Source organism: Protopterus annectens, chromosome 3.part1, assembly GCF_019279795.1.
Source record: "Protopterus annectens isolate FY-2018-M chromosome 3.part1, PAN1.0, whole genome shotgun sequence".
Lineage (NCBI taxonomy): Eukaryota > Metazoa > Chordata > Ceratodontiformes > Protopteridae > Protopterus > Protopterus annectens.
Window position 1 is genome coordinate 1,495,172,198 of NC_056732.1, and position 12,163 is coordinate 1,495,184,360.

The following is a 12,163-nucleotide window of genomic DNA, read 5'->3' on the forward strand; positions in this document are numbered from 1 at the left end:
GACTCTGAGTTTTCTGGCAGTTTGGAGGGATGTATCAGGGTTCGTGATGCCCCTGAGTCACACAAGAATTTGACTTCCCTCCTTTCTACCAAAAGTGTAACTTCTGGTTTTGTGTCTGCTAAATAGAGCTCCAGGCTCAATAAAGCTAGGTCTAATATTTCATTTTCTTCACTGTCCATAACTTCCTGAACTTCCTCTATCTCTTCTATCACATCCTCTACTCCTTCTATCACATTCTCATTTGTCCTTTCTCTGCTATCCCCTTCTAGTGATTTCTGACTATCATATAATCAGTCCTCGCCCTCCTTGTCTTCCGTGGTTGCCTTCTTGTTTTTCTTGCAATCCCTTGCCAAGTGTCCCTTTTTACCACATTTAAAACATTCTCCCCTTTTCTTTCACCCTTCAAAGTCCTCTGATCGCTGATCAGATTGTTTGTTTCCCTGGGCATTTTTCTTGCCCTTTTTCCTGGACTGTACTACATAAACTTCTGCTCCATCTTCTACAGAAAATACTCGCGCTTTCTTTTTCTTTTTGCTATTAAAATGCCTTTCGGCATGCCTAGCATATTCAAGTAATGACTGTAACCTGCTTGTACGATGATCTACCATGTGTTTTGTAATAAAACTGCTTATGGGTGCAATACTGCCTTTTAGAAATGCATTCTTTAACTGCTGTTCATATGGGGAATCTTGTGTCTGATCTTCAGAAACCTGCATTCCACAGTGGTTATTAAAACATTCTAATAATCTGGCATAATATCGGTCAACAGTTTCACCTTCTTGTTGGATGCATTGATTAATGCAAGTCCAGTCTGCCCTAGGCTTCCATTTCTCAGAGATGTGGTCTGTAAGACCTTTTACTCTGTTGTCTAGTTCTGTGCTGCTATGTGGGAGGGGTCTGTGTGCAGTGTCATGGGGATTCCAGTTGCCACTAATCATGTGCCAATCTGGCCCCACAATTTGTCTAACTACTTTTTCTACCTCTTCTCCGTTTAAATTATAACTTAGCCTCATTCCTTGTAAATCTTCTGAGAACTTTCTGAAATTAACTTTTGGATGGGGAATTCCCTCAGTGGCTTTCCGGATATCTTCCGGAGTCCAGGGTCTATATACTAGAATAGTTGGGTCCTGACCGTCTTGTCCTGCCTGAGGATTAGGTACTTCTATGAGTGGGCATATTTCTTCTTCACTCATAGATCGTGAATTCTTAACCATTTGATATAACTCAATGCCTTCATTTGAGTTACCTGCCCGTGTTCGAGACCTGGTCCCGATGGGATCTCTAATAAAGGGTTTTGTTTTTGTAATGTCTCTATTTTCAGTGACAGCAGGATATCGTGGGGGTGGACTAACCTGTTCACTTGCTTCATATTCTGGTAAGGGAGGTGGAGGGGCCGACACTATTACTAAATTATTGTCCTCCTTATCTAAAAACATTGCTTTTGAATTGTTGTTCTTTTGTTCCCTACGGTTTACTTCCTCAATCCACCTGTGTGCCTGAGGAATTCCTAATTGACGTTGCTTTTTTACCCGACCTTTGGAATCGGTTTTGAGCTGTTTGACAAGTTTGACAAGCGAGGAATTTTCTAATTTTCCATCAAATTCATACTTATTAACCCATTTTGAATAGTATTTAATATTGTCGGCACGCTGCGACTGCATGTATTTTGCGTCTTCGGTTAACGGTGGATTTTGTGGTCTTTTTGTGCAATTATTACCCATTTTGTTCTACCCTTTTGATCGTTACGTAACCTCTCTTATTTTTAACGTGGTACCACGGATTTTGTTATAGTCTCTTTAGAATGACTGCCTACCTATTCCGTTTTCCCTGATCTATGACAAGACAGTACTCTTTTCTGTCCCTGACTTGTAAAATTACAGTCTTGACAAAAACAATACAAATCTAGTCCCTGATCTAAAGCAGAAAAAAGTAGATTCACCTTATCTGAGCCTTCGTGATTCATCACCTGGTTCATGAAAACCCGTCCTTCAGTCGCAGATCCGAAAGTGACTGGCCTCTTTTGCATGACAATTCAGTCAGATGGCTTTTCAAATAAGAAGAACCGATTTGGTTTCTTCCCCGTACGGTTTCAACCACTCGGCACATCTGATCCGAGGCGAAGTGAGGTTTCCGGCTCAAAGGACCAATCTGTCAAAGGAAAAATTTCAAAGACCAATTCACATAAGGTTCAGGTATGGCACCTTTTATTACTTGCAGAAAGGAGACAAAAACATGCACATACATGATTTTGCCTAATTACTAACAGGCAGTATGCTTCTCTTACACTGTTCTATAAAATGTCACTTTCTATGGTTGACGTAGTTAGACACAATTTTCTGCATTGTTCTACAGCAAATGTTACTCAGATTTCCTGCTGACATGTTCAGATTTAAAGCTCACTATATGTTACATAGAAAATGTTACTTGGATTTCCTGCTGACTTGACTGGATTTATGAAAAACATTTGAGAAAAACAACCTGACCTTGGGGGCTTTAGCCCACTACAAGCTTCTACTGTGCAGTTCTAATACATATGTTACATTTCAAGGTACTTTTCTAGCTTAGGTACAAGTAAATGCTGATTGCAGTTCATATTTTCAAGCAGCCTTTGTCTTCATTATCAATAGCTTCTGCAGCTGTGTATTTTCTCATAGCATAAGCGGAAAATCAATAACTCTTTGTTTAAATCTCATGACATTAGTAGAAGTGATACATCTATTATTATTTTCCTGACACTAGCAGAAATTGAATGCTTCCCTGTAAATTTCCAAAGCATAAGCAAGGATCATAACTGCGCATATTTCATGACATTACAAGATTGGAATGCTTCTGCAGTTCGTACAGATTTATGCAGTGTGAAATAGAATAAATGTGTTAACCCTTTTTAAACCTCAAATGCACTAAGCATATTACTAATACATATTTTTCTAACACTATGTTTATAGGTAGGAAACAGAAAGATAGACCCTATATTGAAAGAAGAAAAGAAAATTATCATATTTCTAGTAGGGTAGATAATACCTGTAGAGTTGTTATACCCTATTCCACAGACAATAGAGCAGTTGGTGAGATTATTAAAAGGAACTGGGAGATTCTATTAGTTGATGAGAAGATAAAGAAGATAGTGGATACTAAACCGAGTTATTCTTATAAAAATAACAAATCTCTTAAGAGATTACTCTGCTATGAGAATAACAAGAAGAAAGGAATAGAATCAGTAAGGAAGGGTAGTTTTGGATGTAGAAGCTGTAATTTCTGTTCATATATGTTGAATGACAATTAATGGGCATGTTGATGAAGTGAACAGAGGGGATGAGGAAGTGATGGGTAGGTATGGTGTTAAGGAGAGGAATGCAGAAAGTCAGATGATTGTGGATTTTGCAAAAAAGATGGACATAGCTGTGGTGAATATGTATTTTAAGAAGAGGGAGGAGCATAGGGTGACATACAAGAGTGGAGGAAGATGCACACAGGTGGATTATATCCTATGTAGGAGGGCCAGTCTGAAGGATATTGGAGACTGTAAAGTGGTGACAGGGGAAAGTGTAGTTATGCAACATAGAATGGTGGTCTGTAGGATGACGTTGGTGATCAAGAAGAGGCGGAGGAGTGTGAAAGCAGTGCCATGGATTAAATGGTGGAAGTTAAAAAAGGGTGATTGTGAAGTGGAGTTCAGGGAAGATTTAAGACAGGCACTGGGAGGCAGTGAAGCGTTACCGAATAGCTGGGTAACTACAGCAGAGCTAGTAAGGGAGACTGCTAGAAAGGTGCTTGGTGTGACATCTGGACAGAGGAAGGAGAACAAGGAGACCTGGTGGTGGAATGAGGAAGTACAGGAGAGTATACAGAGGAAGATGCTGGTGAAGAAGAAGTGGGATTGTCAAAGAGATGAAGAAAGTAGACATGAGTATAAGGAGATGAGGCGCATGGTAAAGAGAGAGGTGGCGAAGGCTAAGGATAAGGCATATGGAGAGTTGTATGAAAGATTGGACACTAAAGAGGGAGAAAAGGACCTGTACTGATTGGCTAGACAGAGGGACAGAGCTGGGAAAGATGTGCAGCAGGTAAGGGTGATAAAGGATAGTGAGGGAAACGTACTCACAAGTGAGGAGAGTGTGTTGAGGAGATGGAAAGAGTACTTTGAGGGGCTGATGAATGAACAGAATGAGAGAGAGAAGGTTGGATGATGTGGGGATAGTGAATCAGGAAGTGAAACAGATTAGCAAGGAGGAAGTAAGGACAGCTATGAAGAGGATGAAGAATGGAAAGGCTGTTGGCCCAGATGACATACCAGTGGAAGCATGGAAGTGCTTATGAGAAATGGCAGTGGAATTTTTAACCAGATTGTTTAATGAAATTTTGAAAAGTCAGAGGATGCCTGAGGAGTGGAGAAAAAGTGTTTTGGTACCTATCTTTAAGAATAAGGGTGATGTGCAGAGATGCAGTAAATACAGACGGATAAAATTGATCAGTCACAGCTTGAAGTTATGGGAAAGAGTAGTGGAAGCTAGGTTAAGAAGGGAGGTGATGATTAGTGATCAGCAGTATGGTTTCATGCCAGGAAAGAGCACTACAGATGCAATGTTTTCTCTGAGAGTATTGTTGGAGAAATACAGAGAAGGTCAGAAGGAGTTGCATTGTGTCTTTGTGGACTTAGAAAAAGCATATGACAGGGTGCCTAGAGAGGAGTTGTGGTATTGTATGAGGAAGTCAGGAGTGGTAGAGAAGTATGTAAGAGTGGTACAGGATATGTACGAGGGTAGTGTGACAGTGGGGAGGTCTGCATTGGGAGTGACGGGTGCATTTAAGGTGGAGGTGGGGTTACATCAAGGATCAGCTCTGAGCCCTTTCTTATTTGCAGTGGTGATGGACAGGTTGACAGATGAGATCAGACAGGAGGCCCCGTGGACTATGATGTTTGCAGATGACATTGTGATCTGTAGTGAGAGTAGGGACCAGGTTGAGGAGACCCTGAAGAGGTGGAGATATGCTTTAGAGAGGAGAGGAATGAAGGTCAGCAGGGCTAAAACAGAATATATGTGTGTAAATGAGAGGGAGGGTAGAGGAATGGTGAGGATGCAGGGAGTAGAGTTGGTAAAGATGGATGAGTTTAAATACTTGGGATCAACAGTTCAGAGTAATGGTGAGTGTGGAAGAGAGGTGAAGAAGAGAGTACAGGCAGGGTGGAATGGGTGGAGAAGAGTGTCAGGAGTGATTTGTGACAGACGGGTACCAGTAAGAGTGAAAGGGAAGGTCTACAAGAGGGTAATGAGACCAGCTATGTTATGTGGGTTGGAGATGGTGGCATTGACAAAAAGGCAGGAGTCAGAGCTGGATGTGGCAGAGTTAAAGATGTTAAGATTTGCACTGGGTGTAACTAGGATGGGCAGGATTAGGAATCAGTACATTAGAGGGTCAGCTCAGGTTGGACAGTTTGGAGACAAAGCAAGAGAGGCGAGATTGCGTTGGTTTGGACATGTGCTGAGGAGGGATGCTGGGTATATTAGGAAAAGGATGCTAAGGATGGAGCTGCCAGGTAAGAGGAAAAGAGGAAGGCCTAAGATAAGGTTTATAGATGTGGTGAGAGAGGACATGCAGGCGGTTGGTGTGAAAGAGCAAGATGCAGAGGTCAGGAAGAAATGGAAACAGATGATCTGCTGTGGCGACCCCTAATGGGAACAGCTGAAATAAGATGATGATGATGATGATATGTTGAATGACAATAAGTTTATGCATCCAACTACGGGGATGGTGTTTGTGTTTAATCACTATGCAGATTGTAGATCTAGGGACCTAGTCTACTTAGCCAGATGTATAGAGTGCCCATGTTTTTATATTGGCAAAACCAATGGGACACTCAGAGAATGGGTTAGAGAGCATATTTATGTGATCAGTAAAGAAGATGAGGGGAATGCCCTAGCTAGGCATACACTTGAATATGGCACCAGACATAAGTTTAGGTTTATAGCTGTTGAAATGACCACTAGAGAGGCTAGATTAGGAAATTATAAGAACTACATGGAGAAATGTGAGGTCAGATGGATAATTAGATTGCAGGCAGATAGAGGATATGGCCTGAATGAATTAGTGTCCCTGAAACCTTACTTAGCTGAGAAGCCATTGAAACATTAAGAATGTTATTACTAGGGTATACCCAACTATTTCTCTTATAGTATTTTAGCTTTTTTTGTGATGTACTGCCAATATTATTTACTGATAGATGTACCCCTAGGTATTTTAAAGGATAGAAAATGTAATGCTTGCTGTTTTTTGAATTTTAGCCTGATATGTGAGTGTTAGGTGTTTGCCTTAGGAATTTTGGAATACATTTCTGTATGGAGTATATAATTGCCATCTTTTTTACTATACTTTAGTTTTACAGCTGTGATAAGGTTGATGTCAGTAGTTTTATATGTGAGAAAGTAAACATTTTATAACTGGTGTTTGCTGCCATCACTTCTCTGTATGGTTATATAGTTGTTGATAGTAGTGAAAGTGAGAATTAATGCTTTTATTTTATTTTATTTTTATCTGTAATTTCAGACTTTCTATTTTGTATGTAAGGATTTCCTAAGCTAGTTGATATGTGAAGTCTTTGACTTCACATTACATTTGTTGATTATTGCCAGCAGGTGAATTTTAATTGCTGAAGATATATGGTTTGTTGCTGTGAAATAATGTGGGTGAGGCAACCCCTTTTTATTGAGATTTTTGCAGTGTTTTTATTGTCTGAAGAAGTGCCAGGAGGCACGAAAGCGCTCACTAGTTTGTACCTGAATAAAAGTTTTGTCTTTTATTTAATATCAAGAGAGCCGTGTTTGTTTACTCCCAGTTTGGACTTTTGTCATTCTTTTAGTCACAGGGCTCTCTTGGAGTAAAAGTACAAGTTAGTTCTAAGAGGCCTACTGAAAACCTCCTTCGCTGAAGCAATACAAGAACATCCAGGTTCTTCTAAGTCTAGCCAGTCTCCTTCTAAGTCAGATAAGTCTGCAACAAGATCTTCATCTTTCACTGCTCCTTTGGAGCCATCTAAAAAGTTGCCCAGAGTTTCTTCTCTGGAGCCTAAGGCTATTGGTTCGAAGAGGCCTACTACTTCGGCTCCATCGGTTTTGGTGCTGGTGGAGTTTCAATTGGGGAGCCGGTCCCCTGAATTGGAACCGGTATCCCCCACTCTCAAGTCACCACTGCTCTAGCCCTCCAGATCTCCTGCTCCCTCAACTCAATCTTCCAAGAGCCTGTCTGATGATGAAGTGGAGCGTGTGGGGCACAGGCTGTTAAGGACACCGACATTTGCCAAGCTGTTTTTGGATCCAACCCCAAGGCATTCGGATCTGACCGAATCCCCCCTTCTGCATCAGTTCTTCATCCAATCCAACCTCAGGCCTTAGAGCTGGAATGTCCTGCGCTGATCTTGGTGGAACTGTCGGAACCAAGACCTATCACAGGATCTTTGGATACGAACATTGCTCCAATGTCCTCAGTTCTATTAGAACTGGAGGAGTCTAGAAGCCGACATTCTCCAGTCGGGTCCAGGGAGGGGAGTTGGATCGGACAGTTGTTGGATCCAAACTTGCCTCTCGGGCCATCTGCTCGGGTGAGCTCAGCTCCTACCTCAGCCTTGGAGCTGTCCCCCTTGGTTCTGGGCATTGCATCTGGTTCTTTGGATCCAGGGGTTTCCTTGGATCAGGAGTGGGGGCTTTTGAGGTGATGAGGAGAGTGCTGACTTTACAGGTAGTGCCACTCTCATCTCCGGATATTCTTCCCCCAAAGGCACCGGTGTCTGCCTCTATAACCTTGCATCCACAGGGACGCAGAGATCCTAAGCCTCAGGACACCCAACTGGGTGCCCCCCACTCTTCTGAAACCTCTCCAGAGTACCCCTCTGAATAGGTCCCTCAGAAGAGGCTATGCAACAGGAAGCATTTAGACTCCCCAGAGGAGTCCATCACTTCGGGTACAGACCTCGATGAAATGGAAGGGTCCCCATGGTCATCTCCTGATGATGTCTCCTTTGGACACATCTTGGAAATACTTAAACAGAGAGGGGGCTGGAAGCCCACCAACCCTTCAGCAGCGGAGTCTGTATACCTGAAGGCTTTTGACTCTCACCCTTCCTCCACTTGGGTGTCTATGCTTTTCAACCAATTTATGGATTTAGTTTCTCGAAATGCGTGGGAGTCTCCAGATTCTGTGGAAACAGTTTCTCGGAGGCCAGATAAATTCATTACCTCTCCTTTGGATAAAAAATTTCTAAGTAAGGGAGTCCCAGTAGATGCTATGATGGTGGCGGCAGCCATCAAGAAGGAACTCTCAGAGACATCTTCTTCTTCTGTTCATCCACCGAACGAGGAGTCTCGCACGATGGACAGATATGGAAAGCACATTTTTTCTTCAGCTGCATTTGCTCTTAGGTTGCCGAAGTACTTGTCTCACTTTACCACATTACAGAGAGATCTCCTGAAAGAGCTAGGAGATAACCTCCAAGGTTCAGTAGCTGAAGGGGTGTCAGAGAAAGTTTCCTCTCAGCTCTCTACCTTAAATTCAGTGGTCATCTCCTCCATGAGATTGATGTCTTATGCAGCAGATGGAGTGAGCAGAGCAGCGGGTTCAGGGATTTCCCTATGGAGACATTCCTGGATGCGCTTGTGTGACTTTGCAGAGCCCTTTAAATCTTCTTTTGTGAATTCCCCATTCAATGGCTCATCCCTGTTTGGGCCTAAACTCAAGGACACACTAACCAGGTGTGAACAAGAAGGAAAGACTCTCTCTGACATAGGAGTCTGTTTTTCCCTACCTACCAGACCTTACCCCAAAGATCAGAAAGGTAGTGGGGAAATGTGGTTTTTAACATCCCAGAGGGCTTTCCAGGACACACATGGTGATTCTTCCCCCAGGGGCAGAGGGGGAAGTGGTAATGGAAGATGCCTACCACATGGCAGTGGAGGTCTGCAGAATCAGGATGACAGAGAGTTCTTCTTTGGTAAGCTCTTTCACTGCTCCTGAAGGGAGTCCCACCTGTCTATCTCTGGAGGCAGTCAGGGGGCTGGTTATCTTTGTGCCCAAAAGCCTGGCTGACAGTAACAAAAGACTAGTGGGTACAAAGCATCATATCCAGAGGTTACTCTATAACCCTTTCCTTCCCCCTCCCAAGCATAACATCCATCCTGGATGTTCCATCCAGCCAAAGGAAACAGGCAACTCTAGAAATTCAAAGGTTGCTAGACAAAAGAGTCATCCAAACAGTCCCCACAGACCAAATAGTATCTAGAACTTACTCAAGGTTCTTTTTAGTTCCAAAGAAAACCGGGGACTGGATACCAATTCTGGATGTCAGCAACCTAAGTAAATCTGTAAGAAAGTCAAGGTTTTGGATGGTGACACTGCAGTCAGTAGTCCTGTTTCTGGGACAAAACAATTGGATGTGCTCAATAGACCTCCAGGATGTGTATTACCACATAAAAATGGACAGGTGATCAAGGAGACACCTGTGCTTTCTGCTGGGAACCAGCCACTACTAGTTTCGGGCTCTTGCCTTTTGGCCTCACTACAGCTCCCAGAGTGTTCACCACGTGTATGGCAGTAGTCGTGGCTCACTTGAAATGCCTAGCATTCCAAGTGTTTCCATACTTAGATGACTAGTTCCTAACCACCACCACCGAGCATCTACTAACAAAAGCGAGAAACACCACCTTGCAACTCTTCTCTCACCTAAGGATCACTGTAAACTATGAAAAATCTGCCTTGCTGCCATCTCAGCATATCATTTTTATCGGAGTAGAACTAGATACAACAGAAATGATGGCCAAACTTCTTCCAGAAAGGGTACAAGTTCTTCAACGTCAGGTCTTGAATCTCCTTTCCAGGAAAAAAAGTACAAACAAATGCAGTCCTAAGAGTCTTAGGAAGTATAGTGGCAGCAATAACCTTGATCCCCTTAGCACATCCACACATGAGAATTCTCCAGTGGCTACTGTCCACTCACTGGTCGATACAAGAACTGCCCATGCCCCACAAGATATTGCTAAAAAAATCTTTCAAAAAAGATCTTCGTTGGTGGCTATACTCCATTCATGTGACATTAGGTCGACCCTTTGTATTTCCCCAACCATTAGCCGCAGTGACCATGGATGCATCCCAGATAGGGAGGACATTATCTGGGAAAGACTGTCCAAGGCACTTGGCAGGATCACAAGGTCCATTTGCACATCAATGTCCTAGAGATGAGAGTGGTGCTTTTAGCATTGTAGGCATTCCAGGACTCTCTTCTGCAGGGGACTACTGCGATACAAACAGACAACATGTTAATCGTATGGTACATAAACAAACAAGGAGGGATCTGATCTTACCCGTTTGTTGGGAGGCCCTGAGAGTATGGCACTGGGCAACCTCCTCCCAATGGTTTCTGATAGCAACACACATCCCGGGGAAATCCAACGTGGTTGCAGACAGACTCAGCAGACCAATTCTGATGCCTCATTAGTGGTCCCTAAAACAGAAAGTGGTGGAAAAGATTTTCCACAAACTAGGCCAGCCTTGCTGTGACCTTTTTGCCACAGCCATGAACACCAAATGCAGCAGCTACTTTGCCCTGATCTCCCCTCTGGGGAGTCACCAAGGGATGCACTTGTCCACAATTGGCCCTCAGGTCTCCTCTGTGCTTTTTCTCCTTTTCCGTTGGTGCCCAAAGTTCTTCAGAAAGCCATTTACTTGGCAAGGAACGTTATATTCATCACCCCATACTGGCCTCGTCAAATCTGGTTCCCCTTCCTGTGGCCTCATCTCTAAGAGGAGCCTTGGATTCTGGACCCAGTTCCAGATCTCCTGACTCATACATCAGGGATGCTCCAACCCTCAAGTTGACAGCTTGGCTGCTCTGATTCCAACCATAGCCAGGCTCCCTAACCTTTCTCCTTCAGTAAAACATATTCAATTTCATCTCATAAGTCTTCAGTGAGAAAGATATATAGAAGCAAATGGAAAAGATTTTCTTTATGGGCTTCAAATTATCACATTGATCCTTTTTCTGCCCCAGTAGCTTCCATTCTAGAATTCTTGGCAAAACTATTCAATGAAGGCACAGCCACAGCTGCTGTTCGGGTTCAGTTAGCATTGATATCCAATTTACATTTAGGTGAATCAGGCCTCAATATTATGTCCCACAGACTACGCAAAGCCTTTCATAAAGATACTGTTTTATTAAGACCACCTATTAAAGACCCTCCAGCACCATGGGACTTGAACTTTGTCTTATCCCATTTGATTATACCCCCATTTCAGCCAGTATCATCCTGCAATCTCAAATTTCTGACTTGGAAAACTATTCTTTTGATAGCTATTACTTCTGCTAGAAGGGTGCCAGAGCTCCAAGCCTTGTCAATAAACCCTCCTACATGCTTTTCCACAGAGACAGAGTATCCTTATGAACAAACCCTACCTTTTTACCCAAAGTATGTTCAGAATCTAATTTGAACCAATCCATAGAACTACCAGTATTTTTCCCCTACTATGAGAATAAGGCAGAATACATGTTTCCCCAACTGGATGTACATAGACAATTATGCTTCTACTTACATAGGACAAAAGGACTTAAGAAAATCTGACCAACTATTTGTATCCTTTTCAGATTCAAAGAAAGGTGCTCCAGTTTCTAAAGTGACACTTTCAAAATGGCTCTCAGATTGTATAACCTTTGTTTACAAATCCCAAAACAAAGATCTTTCCCATAAAGTAAAAGGTCATTCTCCAAGAGCCATTGCAACCTCTTCTGCCTTTCGGGCTAGTCTACCTATTGATACCATTTGTGCTGCAGCAACATGGGCAGCACCACATACCTTTATCACTCATTACAAAGTCAATTTGGCCTTCAGGAACAGGGCCTCCTTTGGCTCCACAGTTCTGAAGAATATTCTCCCTTGAGCCACCCAAGAAAGATGGTAATAGTGACACTGTCCCAACCTTAGTAAGAATGAAGGCGAGCTAGGACAACAACACATAAAGAAGTTATGTACTCACCATAATGTTCCATGTGTGTTCTCCATCTTCCCTTCATTCTTACATCCCACCCTCCTTTCCTCCAGCCTTTTGCTCCTGGAAGACCAAGTTGATGCAATTGGCTACTAGCCATCTTTGATCTTCTTGATTGCTCTGTAAGGTATTAAGCTAC

The 12,163-nt window shown here is 42.8% G+C and overlaps 1 protein-coding gene across 1 annotated transcript in view; it reads left to right on the top strand.

The window, feature by feature from the left end:
- DLEC1 (DLEC1 cilia and flagella associated protein) overlaps nt 1-12,163 on the top strand; it is a 2,498,134-nt gene that overhangs the window by 1,248,130 nt on the left and 1,237,841 nt on the right. The gene's annotated exons all lie outside the window — the stretch shown is intronic.